Source organism: Heteronotia binoei, chromosome 17, assembly GCF_032191835.1.
Source record: "Heteronotia binoei isolate CCM8104 ecotype False Entrance Well chromosome 17, APGP_CSIRO_Hbin_v1, whole genome shotgun sequence".
Taxonomy (NCBI): Eukaryota; Metazoa; Chordata; class Lepidosauria; order Squamata; family Gekkonidae; genus Heteronotia; species Heteronotia binoei.
This window is the reverse complement of record NC_083239.1, coordinates 1,383,472-1,409,270: the sequence shown is the minus strand read 5'-3', so window position 1 is coordinate 1,409,270 and position 25,799 is coordinate 1,383,472. Positions and strand designations below refer to the sequence as shown.

The window sequence follows — 25,799 nt, the reverse complement described above, 5'->3', positions numbered from 1 at the left end:
CAATGAGAATCCTGTGAATTTAGGGGAAGGTATTTGTGAGTTTCCTGCATTGTGCAGGGGGTTGGACTAGATGACCCTGGAGGTCCCTTCCAACTCTATGATTCTATGAAAACACAGATCTGTTGAGCTAAAAGAATATATTCTAAAGACCAATAGAAGACCCTTTACAAGCAGCTAATGATAAGAATTCATCTATTTTCTGGCAAGTTAACAAACCATTCTGCTTCCGTATACTCCTCTGTCCCTCCAGCTACCAGTTCCAGATGCTCTTCCAAGTTAGCCCCCAGATCTCATATTAATCACCTCCAAAGGAACAAAGTCCCCGGCTTGGACTGTGTTCCTTCAGAGCTTTTGAAGGAAAATGTGGATTGGTGGACTCCCTTTCTTGCAGCACTTTTCACATATATTGATATGTCTAGTCCGGGATGGCCAACGGTAGCTCTCCAGATGTTTTTTGCCTACAACTCCCATCAGCCCCAGCCATTGGCTATGCTGGCTGGGGCTGATGAGAGTTGTAGACAAAAAACATCTGGAGAGCTACCATTGACCACCCCTGGTCTAGTCATATCCCTAAAATCTGGGAAACAGTAATGGTGGTTCCTTTCTATAAGAAAGGTAGAATGGATGTCCCTTCAAATTATAGGCCTAATAGTTTGTTAAGTGTCATCAGCAAACTCTATACTAGACATCTCCTTGACAAATTTTTGTCTTGTCCTACCGAAGAGGACATCATTGCTATAGATCAAACAGGTTTCAGGGAAGGAAGATCCACCTTGGATCACTGCTTAGTCCTTCAACAGCTTATTGAGTAGTATTGCAATAAAGGGACTTCCTCCTGTTTGGTGTAGTGGTTAAGAGAGAACCAGTCTGATGTAGTGGTTAAGTGTGCAGACTCTTATATGGGAGAACCAGGTTTGATTCTCCACTCCTCCACTTGCTGGAATGGCCCTGGGTCAGTCATAACTCGCCCGCCTTTGGCGGGGGAGGGCGGGATATAAAAATAAAATTATTATTATTATTATTATTATTATTATTATTATAACTCTCGCAGAAGTTGTCCTTGAAAGGGCAGCTGCTGTGAGAGCTCTCAGCCCCACCCACTTCTCAGGGTGTCTGTTGTGGGGGGAGAAGATATAGGAGGTTGTAAGCCGCTCTGATTCAGAGAGAAGGGCGGGGTATAAATCTGCAGTCTTCTTCTTCCCTCAGATGTGACCCCCCATATATCTCCTTCACCTCTGATGTGGTCTTGCTAGCCCCGGACCTAAACTTCCTTCCTAAGAGTTCCACTTATCAGCAGACATCGTAGTACACATGTGGATGAGGAATCTCCATACACTGGACGTTGGTCAAGACTTGTCCTTCTATCTCCACTGCACACAGGACTCTTGCAAGTCATCATCTTTGTTCATCTTTTATGCCACTAGAATTTTGGGATGTGGGATCTCCTCCCAGAGTCTGTATAAATGGATTGTGGAGACAATAAAGCTTTGCTGTATGCTGACAAAGAAACCTCTTCCTGGTCCCATTTGAGCCCACGCCGCATGGGCACTAGTGGCCTTCACTGCCTTCCTCAAGGGAGTTCCCCTACTGGACATCTACAGAGTTGCCACATGGGCAACAATCCACACATTCTTGAGGCACTATGCTCTAAATCAGGGGTTTCAAACATGCGACCCGGGGGCCAAATCAGGCCTCTGCAGGTCTCCTATCAGGCCCCCAAGCAACTGACTGTCATCTGCTTCCTTTTCCTCTCTCTTGTTTCCTTCTGCATAACAGCTTCTGCAAGGCTTTTTCAATCACACAGGAGCTACAGAGCAAGACCTCTGTTTTCTCCATCGGCTGAGGCTCCTCCCTTGGGGAGGAAGGAAGGGAGGCACAGCTTGCTTTGCCAGGCTCTCTGAATCACACAGCAGAGCTACTGAGCCAAGCCTCTCTTCCTTCTATTGGCTGAGGCTCCTCCCCCTCCTAGTCCCCTGGGGAAAGAAGGAAAGAGCCGGAGCTTTCTTTGCCCAGTTCCCTGGATTCCATGGGAGAAATACAAAGAAAGCATCTTTAAGACAACGAATGCTAATGCTTTAAGTATGTTTTAAGATTTTTTTTTTAAATCCTTTAATTGTGTTTGTGTCCTTTATAAAGTTTATACAGTATCTCTGCTAGCTAATATTAAATCTACCTAATCTTAAAGCACACATGGCCCGGACCGACATGGCCTGGCCTCACAAGGTCTCATTTATGTCAGATTCGGCCCTCATAACAAATGTGTTCGACATCCCTGCTCTAGATGATTGCCGTACTCAAGGAGCTCCAGCGGGCAGAGCAGTGTCACATGCAGTATACATCTGAGTACCTCCAGCATCCTTCTCCAGGGAGGTCTCAGGTGTGCTTGCTGATCTCCCATCAGTTTGAAGCACAGAGACTAGGAAGAAGGTAAACAGGCACCTGTAACTGATGATCTTCAAGTGGTCATCTGTGCATTCACACTCTAGGGACTTACAGCAGTCAGAAGGAACTGGTGGGATCCTCACGCCATCCCAAGGGGCGTGTGCAGTGGAGCCCCTGCACATGGCAATTGGAAAGAGCACAAAAATCCTTCCTTTTTAGGCTGATCAGATTGGTGCAGGTGCACTATATCCCATCAGTGTAAATGCACAGATGACCGCCCAAAGATAATCAGTTACAGATAAGCAGCCTGTTTTTCAGGAGTCCCAAACATGGTGCCTATGGACAGGAAGGCTCTTGCCAGCACCTTTCCACTGTTTCCTAGATCTGGAAAAGTAAGATCTAGTATGTGGGTGGTAGTTCAGGGAAATCTAGAGTGTTTTCATAATGTCAGTCTTAGAAACAAATATTAGTCCTCTTATTTTGACAGAGAATGCTCATAGCTGTACAAATCAAATTTTAATAGGCATATTATACTATGTGCTGATGCCATGTTTATGGTATGCAAATTGTGTTATGTCAAAGCTAGTGAAATAGCCCAGGCTTTCCTTTCTCCTGCTTGGGAACAAACCTTTTGCCTTGCAATTTGTATGGTTAATTATATGTTAAAATTAAACTTGAAAATACTGCGCAGCATATTAAAAACAAACTAGTAAGGGTTTAAGTTACAGAATAAGAAGCAAAAAACATTTCAGAGAAGAATGTTAACAATTGTGTTGGAAACTGCTTAAAAGCTAAGGTACATATGGTGTTGCTGGAGTGGCTATAGTGCCTTTACTCTCCCTAGAACTTCCAGCTTGAATCACCAGAAACTCTATGAGGTGGGTGTGGCTGGATGACCACACTTCTGGTGACAGCAGGGGATGTGGCCTAATATGCTAATAAGTTCCTACTGGGCTTTTTCGACAAAAAAAGCCCTGGTTCTGTTACTTCTTGGTAACTCTGGTGACTTTTTAAATACCTGTTCAGTATTTTGATGCACCACGTAGCTTTCGGGACCACTAGCAATCTGTTTAACACCATTGGCCTCGTCTTCAGAGCTCTCACACAAGGAACTGAACATTGAATTAGAACTAAAAATACTATAACGTCAAATGAACTATTGGGTATATGTTCTAGTTTTTCCACCTTTTGTGAGTCAAAAACTCACTTTGTCCAATATAGTTACCATTTTTTCTGATTCTTTCTGGAGAAAGGAGCTCTCGCTCCTGGGCTCCATTTGGTGGCTGCCATTGCCGGGTTGCTCCGGCTCTGGGACTATTTTATACTTGGAAAAATATCCTCTTACAGTTCTCCAGCACACACACCCAAATCCCAGGAAGCCTTTGGGAAGCTATGTTACATACCTCTCTGACCTTGACATTTTGCCAAAGAAGCAAATTTGATCATAATTTGATATTTTTCTGAAAGCAGTGACTATTATTGCATTTTGGCTTTAGGGTGTGTATGGGTTTTTGTATGCTTGCTTGTTTTCCCCCTTTCTCCTTCACCTTCCTTTTCTGGGAAGTTAGTTCACTCTGTGCATTCTATAAGCTGAGCTCTTTTGAATTCTGTCAGTGTGTATTCCCTCTGTAGGGAGTTTATTATGCAGCTTTTAATTTCGACCATATTGTCTTGTTGTATTTACCTCTTGAACTTCGCCTGTCTGATTCTGATCCTAGGAGAATGGCATAGATGTGTTGTTATAGGTTTTTGTCTGGGGGGAGGGGGGATTTAAAGGGTTAAGTATTTTGTATTTGACTGCACTTGTTACATATCAGTTTTAAAAGTTTAATTAAAAAAAGAGAATGCAAAAAAACAAAAGGACTCCAAAGCAGTGAGTAGCTTTTTGAACATTGTAAGTTAAAGAGCCTGCCTTAGGGCAAGACCAGCTAGGAGATGTACAAAAGAGTTTGCATGTATGCACCTTTATTTTAAATCCCTTCGTTGCTGTGCAGCGTATGTATGTGAACTTCTTCCTTTTAATTCATTGTTTACTATTTTAAATGCTGGTAGTTGTTCTCTGTACTGCTTGGTCCTCCATAATTTGAACACACTGTTGAAAACAAGCACCAAGGGAAAGGTGACAGTCGGTTGCTAGATCGCTAAGTCCTTGGGAGTGAGCAAGTGTGGTAACTAGTTGCTGGATAGCAGGTGACATGAGTGTTAGGTGGGGCCTTAATCTGCTATGCAGAAGAGAAACTGGGAGTACTGACCTTCTTGTTGTGTAATTCCCAAAATGACCAGTTGAATCCTTATTGGATGGCGGCTAGGGTCGCCAACTGCCTGCAGGAGAAAATGTCTTGTCCCTTTAATAGAGGCTTAATGGGATGATATGACATTTACCAGGTAGGCTTACTAGTCCCCAGGTCTCCTCCTCACCACCAGCCAGCTGGCTGGACAGGGGGAAGCCCTGCTCCAACAGTCACCATGTGCCTTTAAATCTCTGCAGGCTTAGAAGAAGCTTGTAAAGAACTGCTTGTGTTTTGGAAGGTGTGTGTGCCTTTAAATCTCAGCAGGATAAAGCTGTAGAGGGGGGGAAAGTGAGTGGGGAAGCCAGCACATGGCTCTTCCTCATGAGTGTGTGTGAAAGAAAGCCAGCATAGTCCCTCTGTTTGTTTGGCATTTGTTTCAGAAGTCATTTGTATGGATAGTAAAAAGTTAACCAGAACTAGACTGCTCTGTTCAGTAGTTCTATTTTTCTGTGTTAGTCTGAAGAAGTTGGTTGAAATACGGCAGACTACATCCAGCAACTCCCATGAGTAAATTGCCTCAGTGAGATCATGAAAGTGTGAAGTTGCAAACTGTTCATTTTGGCTGCTTTGTGAGTGTGTGAATGTGTTCGCTTTCATTTAGTGAAAGTGCACCTACTTGGGGAACCCTTTGAAGGCAGAAAAGAGGAGGAGGAAATGAAGACACTATTCAAAGGAACAGCACTGCTGTTATTTATTTATTTATGAGACCAGAAAAGTCTCCCAGCTCCACCCCCAAGTCCCCAGGTATTTCCTGAGTTGGACCTGGCAACCCTATTACCAGATGACATTATTTCCTTGCTGGCATGAAAAACTTCAGCTGTCTGTTTAAATATATTAAGCCTTTTTTAAGGCAATAGTATGTTTTTTTCTAAGTAACCCAAACAGCGCGGATAGTATTCAGACTGCACAACTTGCCTTTTGTGCATTTGTTGTTGCAAAACTTCGCCAAGGAAATGTGTTTCCTGACCCTATTTTTGTAAGCAAGAATCCTGAGCACACTAGCTAGGGAAGAAGTCCTATTCAAGTCAGCTGGATTTGCTTCTGTGGAAGGTGCCCTTCACCCTGTACTTCATGACACTTGAACAGCAGCATCAGGCCCACAGCCAGAAAATTTTGAGTGGGGCAGGCCCAGGGGATAAAATTTTTGGTGGGGGGGGGGGTGCAGGGCTTGGCTGCTTCTTCCCTCCAGCAGCTGGCCTGGCCCCAGATCTCTTTCTCTCTCTCTGTTGCTCTCTCTCTATTTTTGTCGTAACAATTATTTTATGTAGTATAGCATAATTATAACTGAATACCATTTTTTTTTACTGTTCTCATTTTGCTTTTGCTTCTGCTCTCTCCCTCTCACGCTCTTTCTTGCACTCTCACTCTCACGCTGAATGTCAAAAAGATAAAGAACAGTGCTGGCTATTTTAATATGTTTGTAACTTAGAAGAAGAAGAAGAAGATATTGGATTTATATCCTGCCCTCCACTCCGAAGAGTCAGAGCGGCTCACAATCTCCTTTCCCTTCCTCCCCCACAACAGACACCCTGTGAGGTAGATGAAGATATTGGATTTATATCCCGCCCTCCACTCCGAAGAGTCTCAGAGAGGCTCACAATCTGCTTTATCTTCCTCCCCCACAACAGACACCCTGTGAGGTAGATGAAGATATTGGATTTATATCCCGCCCTCCACTCCGAAGAGTCTCAGAGCGGCTCACAATCTCCTTTACCTTCCTCCCCCACAAAAGACACCCTGTGAGGTAGATGAAGATATTGGATTTATATCCCGCCCTCCACTCCGAAGAGTCTCATAGCAGCTCACAATCTCCTTCCCCTTCCTCCCCCACAACAGACACTCTGTGAGGTAGATGGAGATACTGGATTTATATCCTGCCCTCCACTCCGAAGAGTCTCAGAGCGGCTCACAATCGCCTTTCCCTTCCTCCCCCACAACAGACATCCTGTGAGGTAGATGAAGATATTGGATTTATATCCCGCCCTCCACTCCGAAGAGTCTCAGAGCGGCTCACAATCTCCTTTATCTTCCTCCCCCACAACAGACACCCTGTGAGGTAGATGAAGATATTGGATTTATATCCCGCCCTCCACTCCGAAGAGTCTCAGAGCGGCTCACAATCTCCTTTATCTTCCTCCCCCACAACAGACACCCTGTGAGGTAGATGAAGATATTGGATTTATATCCCGCCCTCCACTCCGAAGAGTCTCAGAGAGGCTCACAATCTGCTTTATCTTCCTCCCCCACAACAGACACCCTGTGAGGTGGGTGGGGCTGGAGAGGGCTCTCACAGCAGCTGCCCTTTCAAGGACAACCTCTGCCAGAGCTATGGCTGACCCAAGGCCATTCCAGCAAAATATATATATATATATATATATATATATATATATATATATATATATATATATATATATATATATATATATATATATATATATATATATATATATATCATGACTTAATAAATTCACATGTAGCAAATTCATGCCCACCCAGATGGAAATTACTATACCCGCTCACAACCCTGCTTGCGCCTGTGTTCTGATCATGAACTCAATCACTTGGAGGTTCATTCAACATATTATTATTATTAGTGTTCTGTCTGTGGACCTGAATGAAGACTGAATGGGTGTTCCTGCCTGGCTCATTGGAGCCATACAATCGGAGCTTGGGGATGTGGGAACAATAGACAGCAGGATCCAAATCCCGGCTGCCCTGGACGTATCACAAGCCCCTGCTGGTTTGAATGATCCATAATGTGCTGGCGTGGTAGCCCTGGGTTCTATATAGTTGGCCCGTTGGCCCAGTTCGGCAGTCTTGTTAGTGCAGCCCCCAACCATGCTGTATCTAATAAAGAGCTTGTTATCACGACCACCTCGCTTCATCAATGCATAGAACCCACTATATTATAATTAGTATTAGCATTAAAAATTTACCCTACTATTCTTACCTCATAGAGTCACCAAGATAACTAACACATTAAAACATACAAATTAAAATCTTGAAAGCAATTTAACTAACACACAAATACATCGTGCACAGAAGCAATTGTGAAATTGCAGGCTTCTGTTGTGTCAATAGATCTGCGTGAATCATAACGGAAGAAACGTTTGTATCTTCAAAGTTGCCAAAACGCAAATAAGCTTCACAGGAATAAGTATATGTCAGTGTGGAGAAACACCATCTTGTGTGTGGCTTTAACTGTCTGTGGGTTGGATGGGAGGGGATTAACAATCTTTAGGTTGGCCTTGGCCTGATTTCCTCATCATTCGCCTCCTCTCCTTTTTTCAACCAGTAATCTGAGGGCAACTCCCTAATAAATCTGTCAAGGTTATAGGACACAGGTGGCCAAAGTGTGACTTCGGAGCCACATGTGGCTCTTTTACACATATTGTGTGGCTCTTGAAGCCCCTCACCACCCCACTGGCTAGCTTGGAAAGGGCATTTGTCTCTTCAAATCACTTCAAGCCAAGCCACCCAGAGACTTGGAGAATGCATTTAAAGTTGCTTTCTTTCAACTTCTCCATCATCTATTTTCCTTCCTTCCTTCCTTCCTTCCTTCCTTCCTTCCTTCCTTCCTTCCTTCCTTCCTTCCTTCCTTCCTTCCTTCCTTCCTTCCTTCCTTCCTTCCTTCCTTCCTTCCTTCCCTGTCTTGTGGCTCTCAAACATCTGACATTTATTCTATGTGGCTCTTACATAGAGCAAGTTTGGCCATCTCTATTATAGGAGATCTGCCCCAGAATGCTGCAGGAGGGAGAGCCAGTTCCTGGGTGGGAAATGCTGTTTATATTATTGAGCTTATGGGTGGGAAGACAGTCAGTTATTAGTTGGAGCTTGCTGCAGACAGAGGCAGAAATAGCTCTGCTCATGGGCCAGAGATGGTGCTCATTTTGGGGGATATGTTGGACCAACTTGCTGCAGAGTAATGAAGTAAGGTACCTGCCCTGCATTCTGCCTACATAGTCCAATATGTGGTGAGGATTACAGCATGCAGGCAAAATCACAATAGGAATTTTGCTGCAATAGTGTCAACGATAATTGCCAAATTACTCTTGTTCGGTATACTTTATCCAGGTTACGTGCAGACATCTCAGGTTGCATGCAGAGTACTCTAATTAGGTTTAGGAAAAGCAGCAGTATTAGAAATATGACTGTAAAACTGGATATATTTACCATTCCTAGACCAACTCTTAAAGGGCACTACCATTGCAAAGGATGTTCTGCCTGCCCTCAGGCTTGGATTACTAAATATTTGGAATTCCCTGAACTGAATTTTAAGATAGAATTGAATACATATAGTAATTGTTCAACTATACTTGGTGGAATGTTCGTGTCAAAAATAGTACGTGGGACTTTCCAAACATCCTAATAGGGTGCAAATAAAGAAAAGGTGCAAGCACCAGTCATTTCCGACTCGGGTGACATCACATCGCAATGTTTTCACAGCAGACTTTTTACATTGCCTTCCTCAGTCATCTGCACTTCCCCTCCCCAGCAAGCTAGGTACTCATTTTACGAACCTTGGAAGGATGGAAGGCTGAGTAAACCTTGAGCCGGCTACCTGAACCCAGCTTCCGCCGGGATCAAACTCAGGTCATGAGCAGAGAGCTTGGAATGCAGTACTGCAGCTTTACCACTCTGCACCACAGGGCTCTTAGGGTACAAATAGGGACGCATAAATATAGGATTGAAAATCATCATGTAGAGGCTACCCTGGTCCAGCATTTTACGGAGATGAAACATAATTATGATGCATTCCACTTTGTAATTCTGGAAAATTTCATCAAGCACCCATATGAGAGACAGGACAGCAGACGGCTCCTACTTCACAGCGAGGCTTACTGAACTTTTCGCCTTAAAATGAAAGCACCCTATAGACGGAATCAATCAATTGAATATTCTTAGTTTTTTATAAGGTTTTCATTGGAATTGTACATAATAAAAGGATCTCTTGCTATGGTTATTAAAGCCACCTGGTTGGGGTAGCTTCACATGAGGCTATACCATGATGGAAGTCAGTGCTTCAGTCATGTTTTGAATGATTTGGGATGGTCAGAATCAATTATAAATCCTGTGGTATGTTTTTTTAAAATAAAAATGCATTAAAATGTATTTTGGGTAATACCTTGGTTAATTCCTGCAATAAATGAAGTTATACAAATTGTGTTCTTTGCAGGAATAAATATACATAATTAGTATTGCTGGCCATTAATTGACATCTATATCCTGGAGGAGTAAGATGTGGTTTTGTTGTTAGATATAGAGGCTAAATGTGGGTTTCATTGCCCATAGTAAAACACAATTTTGGTATTTTTTCAGTTTACTGATGAAGGTGAACAGAATGAGATTCATATCTGGGATTCTCATATGAACTTTGGATTCTCTTGGTGGAACTCATAATTGGACTACTTGGACTTTGGATTCTCTTGGTGGAACTTATAATTGTGTGAATACTATTGAGAAGCTGGAGTATTATGTAATGACGTGAATGGTTTTGTTTGTATTGTATGTGTGATGCTCTCTATGACATATATTGCATAATGCATATATACTGGACAGATAGAGTAATTTGACAATTATTGTTGGTGCTATTACAGCAAAATTCCCATTGTGATTTTACCACCTAAATAGGGCATGAGTTTAGAGTAGGGAGAGAGATGAAGCATTTTTGTTTACATTGTTTTATTTCTACCGTTCACTTCTGATACACCTGTATATAGTTGTGAGTTTTAAATAAATTCTTTGATTGTTGAAGGAGAGAAGTCTCTCTGTACCACATAGTTCTCCCAACTGCTTGGAAACACTGAGGCCCCCACCTGTGGACCCATCCTTCAGCAGTTATTTTCTCCATGATGGGGAGAAAGATCTGTTATCTGGAGTTCAGCTGTGATACCAGGAAATCTTCAAGTTGCACCTTTAAGACCAACCAATTTTTATTTAGAACACACAAAAGCTTACATTCTAAATAAAAATTGGTTGGTCTTAAAGGTGCAACTTGACTCCTGCTTTGTTTAACAGAAAACAGTAAAGTATGCCTAAATTCTCTGTGAATTGCTTTCTATGCATGTAAATATATGGCATACTTTAAAGAACAGTGAAAGATTCAATTGGATCCCATGCTTGTAGCACTATCACAGGTGATGTAGTGGTTAGGATGTCACACTGCGATCTGGGAAATACCTGGGTTTGAATCCCCACTCTACTATGGAAAGCTGGGTGACTTTGGGCCAGTCACACATACTTAGCGTAGCCTATCTTATATGGTTGTGAGGATAAAATTGAGAAGAGGAGACTGTTGTAAGCTATTCTGGGCCCCATGGGAAGAAAATTACAGTGTAAATATTCAACTATATTATTGCCAATGGACAAAACTGATCATCCTTGTGTTACTGGTTGGTTTATGACCTCTGGCCCTTGATATGGTTGGTGTAGTGATGCATGAATGTTAGCAAGTGGATTGATCCTGCAGGTGTGGATAGAATTGCACTCTATATTGCCTACATGCCATCCTTCTTCATTAGAACCCCATCTGCACTTACTCAAGAGTCATGCAGACTAGAGCAGCATCCTGGGTCTTTTTCTGTACTTGTGTGACATTTGTACAGGTGCAGAGGCCTTCACATCTGGCTTCATCATTTTCAGTGAAGTTTTGCACTGCATTCCAGAGCAAATTGCAAATCTGTCTATAATAAATGCCAGTTTTGTTTCCAGTGGAGAATAGCAGTTTCCAGAAGGATACATAATGAAATGCACCTTTCCCTTTTTTTTCTTTCAGTGGTGCATTTTCTGAAGTAGTTTTGGCGGAAAACAGGTCTACTGGAAAACTATTTGCAGTTAAGTGCATCCCAAAGAAAGCCCTGAAAGGAAAGGAAAGCAGTATAGAGAATGAAATTGCAGTTCTAAGAAAGTAAGTATGAAATGTGCTGTTCCAAAGTGATAGTGTGTATATTCTGTGCTAGGGTTACCAATCCACAGGTGGGGAGAGAGGTCACTTGTAGGATAAAGACAGCACAACCGAAGTTATAGCGACCAAATAACTAAGAATGTATTGAAACAAAATCATACAAATATGTTCAATAGAAACTAAATAGTGGACTTCCGGGGTTGAGTCATGGAGGATTGAACTGCTTCTCACAAGAGGAGCAGACCAGAGCCTCTGTTCTGGGCAGAGAAGGTGATCCTAACACCTGCTGCCTACTTCTCCTAGGTAAGGAGAAGGCCAAGACATGCTTATTAAATTCTGAGGGGATTTACTTTGGCTGACGAGGGATCCCAGTGGGGTTCCTTTTTGGCTTTGAAGAGTCCCCGGAGAAGGATTGCATTCCAACGTCTACAGAGGACTTCTGGGTTCGTTAAATTGACTTAAATTCATCATGATTCAAAGCTTCTTTGGAACTATTTAACATCTACTCTTGAAGAGAATGGTGCTTGAACGGATCGTGATTTTAAAGGTAAAGATCTTTATCTATCACTCCGGGACTAAAACAAGACTTATTTGAAGTAAAAATAAAGGTCTGGATTCAACTATATTAGTTTAAAGTAAAGAAGATAAAGGAGGGGGTAAATTTGGGACTAATGAAATCAGAGAAACAAGGCTAAAAAGGGAAAAACTATTGTTATGCATACCTGTGGTCGAGCTAGACAACCTCCTCCGAAACAGAACCTCTGATCAGAAGGACGTCACAGGAAGTGGCATCATAGAAATAACGTGAGACTTCTCAACCATAGAAAATGAGACTTCGTGGCAAGAAAGGAAGTGGCCATCAAGGGAAGGGAAAACTGCAAGCCTCCTAGCCCTCTCTAGGATTATAATCATAAGGTAGCACCAGCAATCATTGAAAAAAGGTCAAAACTTTAACATTTTTAAAAAGACAACAGGATTTTAAAAATTAGCAGAGCCAGCAAATATCATCATTAGATGGCAAAATTTATTGGACTATATATATTGAATCAATTTTGGAGCACTCTAGAAGAAAAAGGAATTTTTTTTAAAAAAAAGGGGCAGAAAAGCCGCGGATGCCATTTTGAAGAAAATAAAATTTAAAAAAATTAATATCTCAGCCTAGGAGCTTCTGGAAATGCAGATTTTGGGCTCATCTGAAAGGGCATGCTTCAATCTTTAAGACTGTACATTTAAAAATTGATTTGATGAGGTCAACTTTGAAGCCTATTTTTATAATGGGTAGGCAGTGATGTCTATCCATAAATCAGGCGCAAAGCAGATTCGTACGAGGGCTAGGTCACTTGAGGAAGTAAAAATATCTAAACTTGGAGAGCCAGTTTGGTGTAGTGGTTAAGTGTGCAGACTCTTATCTGGAAGAACCGGGTTTGATTCCCCACTCCTCCACTTGCACCTGCTAGCATGGCCTTGGGTCAGCCATAGCTCTGGCAGAGGTTGTCCTTGAAAGGGCAGTTGCTGTGAGAGCCCTCTCAGCCCCACCCACCTCACAGGGTGTCTGTTGTGGGGGAGGAAGGTAAAGGAGATTGTGAGCCGCTCTGAGACTCTTCGAAGTGGAGGGCGGGATATAAATCCAATATCTTCATCTACCTCACAGGGTGTCTGTTGTGGGGGAGGAAGGGAAAGGAGATTGTGAGCCGCTCTGAGACTCTTCGGAGTGGAGGGCGGGATATAAATCCAATATCTTCATCTACCTCACAGGGTGTCTGTTGTGGGGGAGGAAGGGAAAGGAGATTGTGAGCCGCACTGAGACTCTTCGGAGTGGAGGGCGGGATATAAATCCAATATCTTCATCTACCTCACAGGGTGTCTGTTGTGGGGGAGGAAGGGAAAGGAGATTGTGAGCCGCTCTGAGACTCTTCGAAGTGGAGGGCGGGATATAAATCCAATATCTTCTTAAACTGCAGGAACAAATAGAAGCCATGGAGGCAAGATTGGCTAAAGTGATAAAAGATTCAGTAACTGAGTGTAAGAAAGAATTAAAAAAAGACATTGAAGATCTCAGAAAAGACTCCCAAGCAGTGTTAAAGAAAGTGCAGGAGGTAGAAGAAAAGGTGAAAGACCATGATGCAAGAATGGAAACAGTGGATTCCACTATTAAAAAAACACAGGAGAAAGCAATACTACAAGACTGTAAACTAATAGAAAATCAGATACGCTTGAGAGGGATGCCTGAATCTGCTGAGACTGATTTAAGGACATATATAATAAAAATCATTGCTGAATTTTTGGGAGATGACCCTGATGAAACTAGTTATTTTTATGATTATATTTACAGGGTTAACTCAGACTACGCCAGGAAAAATAAACTACCAAGGGATGTGGTAGTGAGACTGGTGGCAAGAGATATGGTGGGAAGGAGTCTAAGTAAACAATTTGAAAATACATTGGAGGTGGATGGCAGTCGTGTAAGAATCATGAAAGAATTGCCAAGGAAAGTTATACATGACAGAAGATTGTATAAAAAACTGACTGACAAGCTGAGAGAAAATGAAATGAGATACAGATGGATACTTCCAGAGGGTCTTAAGTTTTTAATACAAAGGAAAGAGATTTACAATTACAAGCACTCAAGAAATGTCGAAGTTTTTGGAGGAACATAAGGAATTTGGGGGTACAGATTAAAAATAATAGAAACTAAATAGCAATAACAATACCCCAAAAGTTTCACAGTTCCATCAAAGGAGTTCCAAAAAACAGGAGGTCGACTTGATTCTTCCTCCTTCGAATCCTCTTCCAAAAGGCCTTGAGCCTTTTGGAGTTTAGTGCCATTTTGAAATCTTACTGGAGACTTTCTGTCCCATTTGTCCATTGGGAATTCTATGTCCAGTCTTTGGACGCACTGAAAAAGAATCTTGTGGGTTTTGCAGCTGTTTGCAACTTTGACCAATTTCGCACTAGACCTGTAATCCTGGTTTAGCCCTCTCCCCAAACTGGCATTCTGCACTAGAATCATAGAATCAGATAAAGCAACTTTATGACTCTATGATTCTATGATTTTAGTGTAGAATGTCAGCTTGGGGACAGAGATAAACCAGGATTAAAGGTCTAGTGTGAAATTGGTCATTGATGCATCAGAAACACTTTGATATTTTTTCTGAGCTTTTCCTTGGGATGAGATATGTGGTTGGAGCAGCCTATGCTAGAAGAGGATTCAAAGCTGGAATAATCAAGTCGATCTGTTCATTGGGACTCCTTTGATGGGACTGTAAAACTTTTGGGGAATTGTTATTGCTATTTAGTTTTCTATTGAACATATTTGCATGATTTTGTTTCAATACATTCTTAGTTATTTGGCCACTATAACTTCGGTTGTGCTGTCCTAACCCCCAGGTGGGAGCAGGGGATCCCCCAGTTTGGAGGCCCTCCCCCCGCTTCAAAGTCATCAGAAAGTGGGGGGGGGGGGGAATGTCTGCTGGGCACGCCAGAATTCCCTATGGAGACCAATTCCCATAGGTTATAATGGAGAATCGATCCATGGGTATCTGAGGCTCTTGGGGGGGGGGCTGTTTGTTTTTTTTTTTTAGATAGAGGCATCACATTTCAGCATAGTATCTGGTGAATCTTCTCAAAACACCTTCCAAATTTCAAAATGATTGGACCAGGGGGTCCAATTTTATGAGCCCCAAAAGAAGGTGTGCCGTCCCTTTAAATGTGATGGCCAGAACTCCCTTTGGAGTTCAATCATGCTTGTCACAACCATGCTCCTGGCTCCACCCCCAATGTCTCCTGGCTCCACCCCCAGAGTCCCCAGATAGTTCTTCAGTTGGACTTGGGAAACTTATTTTGTGCATATTTTAACGTTACCAGAAGGAAGCATATGGATGTGACTTAGCAAATATATAAGAATATATTTCCACATAGCAAATATATACTAGAATATATTTCCACCTAGCATTCTGCACCAAGTAGTATATTAACTGGGTATAGGATTTGTTTGTTGGTTGGGCTAGTACTCCAGGGGTGCAGTCCCATGCACTCTACTTGGGAGTAAGTCGGACTTCTAAGTAAACATACACAGGTGTGAGATAAGGGTTGAACTGCATGTGATGATGGCAGAGAAACTGGGCTGCCCCCTGGATCAAAGGAGGTGATCAGCAGGAGTTAGACTAGGCAAGCAGGCCTGTAAATAAGAACATAAGAACAGCTCAGTGGCCCATCCTGTCAAGCATCTTGTCTAACAAAGTGACCAATGGATTACTATAGAGGGCCAAAAGCAGGGAATAGAGGCCTTCCCCGATGTTATTTCCCGGCACTGATATTCGGAGGTTTTCTGCCTCTGTAGATGAAGTCTCCTTTCAGTTACCAGGGCTAGTAGCCATTGATGGACCTCTTCTCTTGGGGCTCACCTATCTGGTGAGAATGGTCCTCACCAGACAGACTATTCTGTGATCACCAAATGTTAAGTGTCATAAACAGGGCATTGTGGGAAAGCAACATGCAAATATTTCCTCCTGCATTCATTGAAGAAGCATACGATAATATTTAAAATGGAATTGGCAATGTGTGCATTTATTGAAGCCACGGAAGATTCTGAAGGTGTGAATTCTGTATTACTCAATGCAAAGTTTTTACAGTGCCACAAGATTTTTTTTTTGCATGCTTTTATGTGCATTTTTTAAATGTAGTTTGGCATTTGACACAGAGGTTCTCATATCATTATAAATTGAGATAAGATGGTGTCTACTTTGTGCAGCACCATGACTAGAGAACTGTCTTCCCAGGAAAGTTCAGTTGACCCATCTTTGCTGGCTTTCAGAAGGTCATTTAAGATGGCTTTAGGGTTCAATTGATAGTATTTTACCAGTTAAGACATCTGAGGAAGAAGAAGAAGATGAAGATATTGGATTTATATCCCGCCCTCCACTCCGAAGAGTCTCAGAGCGGCTCACAATCTCCTTTATCTCCCTCCCTCACAACAGACACCCTGTGAGGTGGGTGGGGCTGGAGAGGGCTCTCACAGCAGCTGCCCTTTCAAGGACAACCTCTGCCAGAGCTATGGCTGACCCAAGGCCATGCCAGCAGGTGCAAGTGGAGGAGTGGGGAATCAAACCCGGTTCTCCCAGATAAGAGTCCACACACTTAACCACTACACCAAACTGGCTCTCCTGTTGAATTTCCTGTTGAATTTCCTTTGGGTCATTTTTATGCTATTGTCTGATCAGTTTTATTTTGTGTTTATGATGCTGTGATCTTTATGTTAGTTTTATAATAATTATAATATTCGGTGGAGATTACATAGTAATAACAGGCAAAGAACAACACAGTACGTAGTATACTGCTTGATGATCCTATGAGAACATCAGAAATAAGAACGTAAGGTCTCTAAAAGCTTGATTATCTTACATGAGTTATTCTAAACCTTCTTAAGCATGCAAACTCTGATACGGACACAGTTATAACATTTAGTACCCTTGAGATCACTAGTCATGGATATCATGTGGCTATTGGTGTTAAGTGTGCGGACTTATCTACATTGTTAGTAATACATGCACATCCAAAGTAAGAAATGTCCTGTTGGTGCTTGGCGAAACCTGTTTGCCAGACCATACCTGTAGCTCCTAAGCACTACAAAACTGCATAAGAATAACCCCTCCCCATATTTTTTCCTTCATGCTAGTACTGAGATAGAGCCCTGTGGGGCAGAGTGGTAAAGCTGCAGTATTACAGTTGGAGCCTTCTGCTCACGACCTGAGTTCAGTCCCAGCGGAAGCTGGTTCAGGTAGCCAGCTCCAGGTTGACTCAGCTTTCCATCTTTCCGAGATCGGTAAAATGAGTAGCCAGCTTGCTGGGGGGAAAGTGTAGATGACTGGGGAAGGCAATGGCAAACCACCCCGTAAAAAGTCTGCCGTGAAAACGTTGTGAAAGCAACGTCACCCCAAAGTTGAAAACAACTGGTGCTTGCACAGGGGATGACCTTGACCTTTTAGTACTGAGATACAACATCAGATATGCTTAGGGAAAACAATAAGACATTCACCGTTTTACAAAAATACGGAAAGCTATGGGAAAAGGCTGCTGTGATAGTCAGTGGCCTGTGCGCCAAAGCAGATGATGCATAAAGATCTTCTCTTTATGCATCATCTGCTTTGGCACACAGGCCACTGACTATCACAGCAGCCTTTATATGGGTGTTTCTGCATTATGAACTTGCCTCTCTTTCTCCACATGCCTGCTTTTTTCCTGTAGCTTCTTTTTCTTTTCTCCACTCCTTGTGTTCTGCATTTCTGGGGTGTTGGTTCTGTTTCAGCCACTCCCCCATCCCTGTCACCATTCGGTAGCCCAACCCTTCACCCCCTTCCCCATTTTTTAATGCACATGCATGATTTAATTATTGTGTTTCTCCTTCCCAAAATCCTCTTCACAAGGTCCACATTTACCTGCCAGTAGCCAGCGGCACCTCTCATGGACAAGCTTGATTTTTTGGAACAGATGATTGGTGCATTATGTGACGCAACATGGAGATTCTTCAGTGAAGCATTGGGTGATCACAAAGAAAATTTATTTCAGTGAACAACACACAGTCCAGTTTGTTCAGTGCTACACAAATCACAAAAGGGGAGATACTGCTCCATTCTCCTATTTTGCTAGATGCTTTGTTAGCAGACAGACAGAAGGCTCAATCCTTCCTCTTTCCCCTCTCACTCGGGAAGATGTGGTTCTTAATGCTTCTAGCAGCCAGCTGTGCCCCTGCCTCTTTCCCCTCCTGCTCAAATAGAGCAAGAGGGGAAAGTGGGAAGCCGTGGTTCTTAGTGCTTCTTGCAGCTGGCCCTGCCTCGTTCCCCTTTTGATCAATCAAGCAGGAGGGGAAGGAGGGAAGCCATAGTTATCTGTCCTTCTTGCAGCCAGCTAACAACTAGAAACACGGAAAGCCAGCCTGGCAGCCCCACCTCTCTTTCCCTTCTTCTCAGGAGCAGAACGGGAGGGGAGAGAGAAGCTGAATTGGTCTCCCTACTTTTTGCAGCCAGCTGTGCCTTTTTAGGTTAGGGGTTTTTTTAAAAAAAAAAATTCAAGTGCCTTCTGAATTTTGAAAAAGCCGCCCGACTTAAAAAACATAGCACAAGATGAAGGAAAAGCAAACGTGTCACAGACACAACAATGTCCGCCTTGCATTGTAACTGATCAATCCTCTTAATTTTTAAAAAACAGATATGTGGTGGGCTGGGGGATTGTGATTTCCTGTGCGTTCCTGCTCAAAATAAGCCCTCCAGGCCAACCCTCCCATCCCACCTGGGAGCCTCCTCCAGAGTGGGTGACTATGTCTCCCCAGGCCCACCCTCCCTCAACATGTGGCTCACCTTATGGTCAATACGATAACTGGGCAGGCCAACCATCCCACCCCCCCGCCTGAGAGCCACTTCCATAGTTAGTGGCTGTGTCTCCCCAGGTCTGCACCCTCCTTACCATATGACTCACTTTACAGCCAACATGATAACTGAGTAAATCAACCCTCCTGCCTGGCGGCCAGGACCCACTCATAAGGTTGTTTCTCCCCGAACCCACCCTTCATTGCAGGGACAACCGTCCTGCCCTGCAGAGTGGTGGCCATGTCTCCCTGGGCCCAGTGCCCCTCACCCATGTGGCTGATCATATGACTGGGCCACCCACACAGATCAGACTCAAAGGAGAAGTGGAGTGAGATTTGAAATGGAGAGCAGGCAAAGGAAGGCATCCCAAGCAGTAGCTCTGGAACCAGGCAGGCAAAAAAACCCAGCAGCATTGGGTGGCATTTGAAAGGAATAGGAGTAAGGGACGCTGGGCAGTAACTCACACAGATCAGGTCCAAAGGAAAAGTGGCATGAGGTTTAAAACAGAGAGGAGTCAAGGGAAGTCACCCCAAGCAGTGACTGTGGAACCAGGCAGGCAACCCCCTCGCCAGGAGAAGTGGGATGACACTTGAAATGAAGAAGAGTAAGGCACCCCAGGCAGTAACTAAATTGAATTCCCCCCCCCAAAAAAAAGCAGCCCAAAAACAAAAAACACCCAAAGAGCAATCCCTCAACTGCAACCCCAAAAGGGGAGGATAAAATGAAATGTGTGCTCATCTGATGCTTATGTACATCATCCCCTTTCCATTATGACCAATGGGATGCGAACTCCGTTATTGGCAAGGCAGCATTTCCTGTCAAGCTTTGAGAGTCCCAATTCCTTTTTCCAAGGCTGGAGAATGTCATTGCCCCCACTGTTACCTAGCATTTTCATATCAGACTTTCTGATCCACTCCAAGCCATGCCCAGAAGCTTGGACGAACATATGGGCAACGAACTTCAGTTTGTGAGCCTTGAACCGGGCAAAGTCCCGGTCAGATTTTGGTTTGTCACCTGGTTCATACCCATCCCTAAGAGGGCCTGTGACGGAACCGGCCCGATTCTGCTTTCAGACCCGGTCCCGTCAACTCCCTATTGAGTTGCCAACTCCTGGAGGGAGCTATTTCTCCTCCGGCCACTTGGGCTCGCTGCCACCACCTGCTCAGTCGAGGGGTTCGGATTGAGAGGAACAGGACTCCCAATCCCCCCTCTCCAGCTATGAGGCCAGGCCTCAAGGTCCTCTGCCACCCTGTACTTGGGTATTACAGAGACCACAGCACTTCTTCGGGGAACCCCTGGAGGATTGGCACCTTGTCCAACTGCATGCCTTCCCCCTTCCCTGGGGCCCCCTTCATAAAGCAGCGTGGTCTAAGCGGTTGGGATCTATGTGGTACAGAGTTTGACTGCCAGCATTCACAACAGTAAAAATGTTTAATAAGAAGAGAAATAAAAATAAAAACAAAAACAGTTACATGTACAAGTTTAGCACAGCACCTCATCAGCAGCAAGGGCAAATAAAAGGTGGATTTAAACGCATCCTCTCGTCCCTGGTGTAAACTTGCCCTACCTTGTGAATGACTTACTCGGTCTGACTGCCTGGGGTCCTCCTCCTCTTGAGTAGGCCTCTCCCACAGTCAGGAGCCCACAGACTCACAACCTCTCTCTTGGAGAGCCAGCTGCGGACTGCCCTTTTCCCGCCTAATTCAAATACAAAAAACCAAAAGAACTTCCTGCCCCTCTAGGAGGCTTTTCCCCTAGAGTTGATGGTTTAACTCCGGAAGGGAGGGGGGGAGTGAAGGGAAGGTTAGGCCACACAGCCTGCCTAGTAGTTTCATGTTCCCCTCCAACCAAGCACCAACATTAACCAAGATGGCGTTTCTCCACAGGGCTCTTTATGCACTGACAGCTTATTGCAGAGTATCGAAGCAATGAAGCCTTTAAATTTGACATTGGATTTCTGTGCCTGCCATATGCACAATTCCCTCCCCCCCCCCCCACCCAGTATATATATTTTGCAGCTACAACCAAACAATTCAGTTTTTCTAAATTGGGTTGGGAATGTATTTTGTGATGTGTGGGGTGGTACCAAAAGTTTTTTTCCCCCATGTCTGTCAAGGAAGCACTGTCCATTTAAATCCTCCTTGAATGAACTGGGGCACAGATGAATGCAGGCAAAGTTTTTAAAAAGCATCCTGAAATTGACTAAACTGCATACACTCACACACACACACATACACACAGAGAACCTCAGCTGAGCCTGCAGGGAGAACACTCCCCACAGGATCAGCTCCTGGGAGAACTCTGCTGGGCAGTCCCATTTCAACTAGGCAGCACAACAGAGCCTCAGCAGAGCTCCTTGCGGGCTATGTTGGCAGTCCGATTAAACCGTGCTGCCTAGTAGAGCCCCATTTGAGCCTGCATGGAGAACTCTATCTGCAGTTTTGGCTCCTGAACACATACACAAACTATGAATAATTTTTCACCAGTGATCCAAGTTTAGCAAACAAAAAAATCCTCATATTGCTAAACTCATTCAATTTGTAAACCCCCTCCCCCCAAAAAAAACTTTACATGATGAAAACAGTAAGCACTGATGAAGGGGAGAAGATGGTGGGAGGTGCAGAGTGGGGGTAATAACCTCAGTGTCAACAACAGTGGAGGAGTGTTCTCTGAGGGGCAGGGAAAACATGGGGATGAAAAATCCGAGGGAATGCATATGCTTCTGAATTACCTTCGGCTTGGAAGTGAAACAAGGGGGGGGGGACTCCACAAAACCATTATCGTCAACTGCGGGGTGACATGATAGAGGTTTACAAGGTTATGCGTGGGATGGAGAAAGTAGAGAAAGAAGTACTTTTCTCCCTTTCTCACAATTCAAGAACTTGTGGGCTTTCAATGAAATTGCTAAGCAGTCAGGTTAAAACGGGTAAAAGGAAGTACTTCTTCACCCAAAGGGTGATTAACATGTGGAATTCACTGCCACAGGAGGTGGTGGCAGCTACAAGCATAACCAGCTTCAAGAGGGGATTGGATAAAAATATGGAGCAAAGGTCCATCAGTGGCTATATATATATATATATATATTTGGCCACTGTGTGACACAGAGTGTTGGATTGGATGGGCCATTGGCCTGATCCAACATGGCTTCTCTTATGTTCTTCTGTTCCCTCTCCAAAAATAAACTTCCCACTAGCTAAGCAGGGTGTTTTTTCTCTTCAACCCTGGAATCATTTTTGTGAAGCAGGGTTTATTCCCCCCTTAGAGGTCCATCCCAAAAATACACATATAACTACTCCAAGGAACTGGAGCCACCCCTCTCAACACTTGCTCTCAATACACCACAAAAATCATGAACCCTCTGCAAATTCACCAGCGACCTGTTAATGACCAGAACTCCTAAAGCAGCCTTTACCTCCCACCACCTCCTGCATGATTCATCCACACCAACCCACTCTCCTCCTGATCTCGCCTGCTCCCTCTGACCACTCCTTTACTTGTTCTTCAGTACCACTTACTGATGGCATTACTAATTAGACCTGACCTTCTACAAAGACACACACATACCCCATAGTGCGGAGGTCTGAGCATGGAGACTAACAACTGGGAGATCCAAGTTCATAAGCCCCACTCTGCTGTGGAAGTTGCTGGGTGACTTCGGGCCAGTCACTCTCAGCCTAATGTTGTGTGAATCATAGATGGGGAGAACAATACTTGTAAATTGCTTTGGGTCCCCATTTGAAGAGAAAAGAGTCAGAATCCATACTATGTTTTCTGTCATAAAGTTGTGATCGTTTCAGGTTTAGTGTTGTATCGCCTGAACTCTGCTATGTTACATGGCACGCCCTTGGGGAATGGTTGGTGAGAGACTTGAAAACATTCTTTTCTGAATTGCCTTGGAGCCTGGGAGCACCATCTCATGAATGACTCCTCCATGTGCTGTCTGGGGAAAAGGAGGCACATCCTTCCAGATAACACTTTGTAGTTTCCTTGAGTTATATCCTGCCTTGTTTTCATTAAAGAGCAACCGCCTTTTGACTGTTTATGCTAGTTGTGTCTGGGAGGGGGGAGCTGGGAACTGGGTTATTTAGAACTCTTTGTATCTAGGGTGACCATAATGTCTGAAGGCCAGCCAGGGACACCTCTGGGGAGGGAAGGTAAGGGTGCGCGCGCACGAAGCGCGCGCCGCCGGAAACAGGAAGTGACGTCACTTCCGGTGACGCCATGCCACCGCCGGAAACAGGAAGTGACACCACTTCCTGTGACATCATTTCCCCGCGTCACCTGCCGGAAGCGGGAAGTGACATCACTTCCTGTGACATTACTTCCCCCAAATGACATCATTTCCCCCAAATGCCACTGCCGGAAACAGGAAGTGACTTCACAGCACTTCCTGTGACGTCCCCAAAAATCCCCCAAATATCACCGCCGGAAACAATTTTGTTCTCAAATCCTGTATATACTTCATCAGTATATGGGATAAGGCACTTTCTCAACTGTGCTGCATAATGCAGCCTATTTATTTTGTCCTGTTTGCTCTGTTGGCTCTATCTGCGCCACCTTCATCACTTTCGGGGTGTGGATCCCCCAGTGGGGTGGTCTCGCGACTCCCTCCGCCGGCTGTTTCTGATAGCCCTGCGCTCCCTCTTTCATTTGATATGTGTCCCGTGCGGATGCCACCCTCCCGCCGGGAGATGCCGCAAAATGAGCCCCCTCGAGGCTTATGGTGGCAGGGCTCGGGGGAAGCGAGCTAGACTGCTGTTCTTTTGAGGGGTCATAGAGTGTTTCGAGCCCGTCCCTGTGGCATCGGTCCCATCGTTGTGGGGCCCAGGGGGCCGGCGCAGCGGCACGCTGAAGCAGCCTGTCGGTCACTTCCGGGTTCTTGTCCTGCATCTCGAACTGTGTTATTAGTGACAGGCTGCTTCGGCGTGCCGCTGCGCCGGCCCCCTGGGCTCCACAATGATGGGACCGATGCCACAGGGACGGGCTCGAAACACTCTATAACCCCTCAAAAGAACAGCAGTCTAGCTCGCTTCCCCCGAGCCCTGCCGCCATAAGCCTCAAGGGGGCTCATTTTGCGGCATCTCCCGGCGGGAGGGTGGCACCCGCACGGGACACATATCAAATGAAAGAGGGGGCGCACGGCTATCAGAAACAGCCGGCGAAGGGAGTCGGGAGACCACTCCACTGGGGGATCCACACCCCGAAAGTGATGAAGGTGGCGCAGATAGAGCCAACAGAGCCAACAGGACAAAATAAATAGGCTGCATTATGCAGCACAGTTGAGAAAGTGCCTTATCCCATATACTGATGAAGTAAATACAGGATCTGAGAACAAAATTGCACTAGAAGACACAAACACAAAGCTCCCTTACACTGAATCAGTGCTTGGGTCCACCAAAGTCAGTATTGTCACATAAGAGAAGCCCTGTTGGATCAGGCCAGTGGCCCATCCAGTCCAACACTCTGCGTCACATAAGAACATAAGAGAAGCCCTGTTGGATCAGGCCAGTGGCCCATCCAGTCCAACACTCTGCGTCACATAAGAACATAAGAGAAGCCCTGTTGGATCAGGCCAGTGGCCCATCCAGTCCAACACTCTGCGTCACATAAGAACATAAGAGAAGCCCTGTTGGATCAGGCCAGTGGCCCATCCAGTCCAACACTCTGCGTCACATAAGAGAAGCCCTGTTGGATCAGGCCAGTGGCCCATCCAGTCCAACACTCTGCGTCACATAAGAACATAAGAGAAGCCCTGTTGGATCAGGCCAGTGGCCCATCCAGTCCAACACTCTGCGTCACATAAGAACATAAGAGAAGCCCTGTTGGATCAGGCCAGTGGCCCATCCAGTCCAACACTCTGGGTCACATAAGAACATAAGAGAAGCCCTGTTGGATCAGGCCAGTGGCCCATCCAGTCCAACACTCTGGGTCACATAAGAACATAAGAGAAGCCCTGTTGGATCAGGCCAGTGGCCCATCCAGTCCAACACTCTGCGTCACATAACAACATAAGAGAAGCCCTGTTGGATCAGGCCAGTGGCCCATCCAGTCCAACACTCTGCGTCACATAACAACATAAGAGAAGCCCTGTTGGATCAGGCCAGTGGCCCATCCAGTCCAACACTCTGGGTCACATAAGAACATAAGAGAAACCCTGTTGGATCAGGCCAGTGGCCCATCCAGTCCAACACTCTGCGTCACATAAGAACATAAGAGAAGCCCTGTTGGATCAGGCCAGTGGCCCATCCAGTCCAACACTCTGCGTCACATAAGAACATAAGAGAAGCCCTGTTGGATCAGGCCAGTGGCCCATCCAGTCCAACACTCTGCGTCACATAAGAACATAAGAGAAGCCCTGTTGGATCAGGCCAGTGGCCCATCCAGTCCAACACTCTGCGTCACATAAGAACATAAGAGAAGCCCTGTTGGATCAGGCCAGTGGCCCATCCAGTCCAACACTCTGCGTCACATAAGAACATCAGAGAAGCCCTGTTGGATCAGGCCAGTGGCCCATCCAGTCCAACACTCTGGGTCACATAAGAACATAAGAGAAGCCCTGTTGGATCAGGCCAGTGGCCCATCCAGTCCAACACTCTGGGTCACATAAGAACATAAGAGAAGCCCTGTTGGATCAGGCCAGTGGCCCATCCAGTCCAACACTCTGCGTCACATAACAACATAAGAGAAGCCCTGTTGGATCAGGCCAGTGGCCCATCCAGTCCAACACTCTGCGTCACATAACAACATAAGAGAAGCCCTGTTGGATCAGGCCAGTGGCCCATCCAGTCCAACACTCTGGGTCACATAAGAACATAAGAGAAGCCCTGTTGGATCAGGCCAGTGGCCCATCCAGTCCAACAC

The 25,799-nt window shown here is 44.8% G+C and overlaps 1 protein-coding gene across 1 annotated transcript in view; it reads left to right on the top strand.

The window, feature by feature from the left end:
- Positions 1-25,799, top strand: part of CAMK1D (calcium/calmodulin dependent protein kinase ID) — a 154,672-nt gene that overhangs the window by 36,455 nt on the left and 92,418 nt on the right. The window contains exon 2 of the mRNA XM_060257866.1: positions 11,449-11,580. The gene's annotated coding sequence lies outside the window, so the exon portion shown is untranslated. The remainder of the gene's footprint in view (positions 1-11,448; positions 11,581-25,799) is intronic.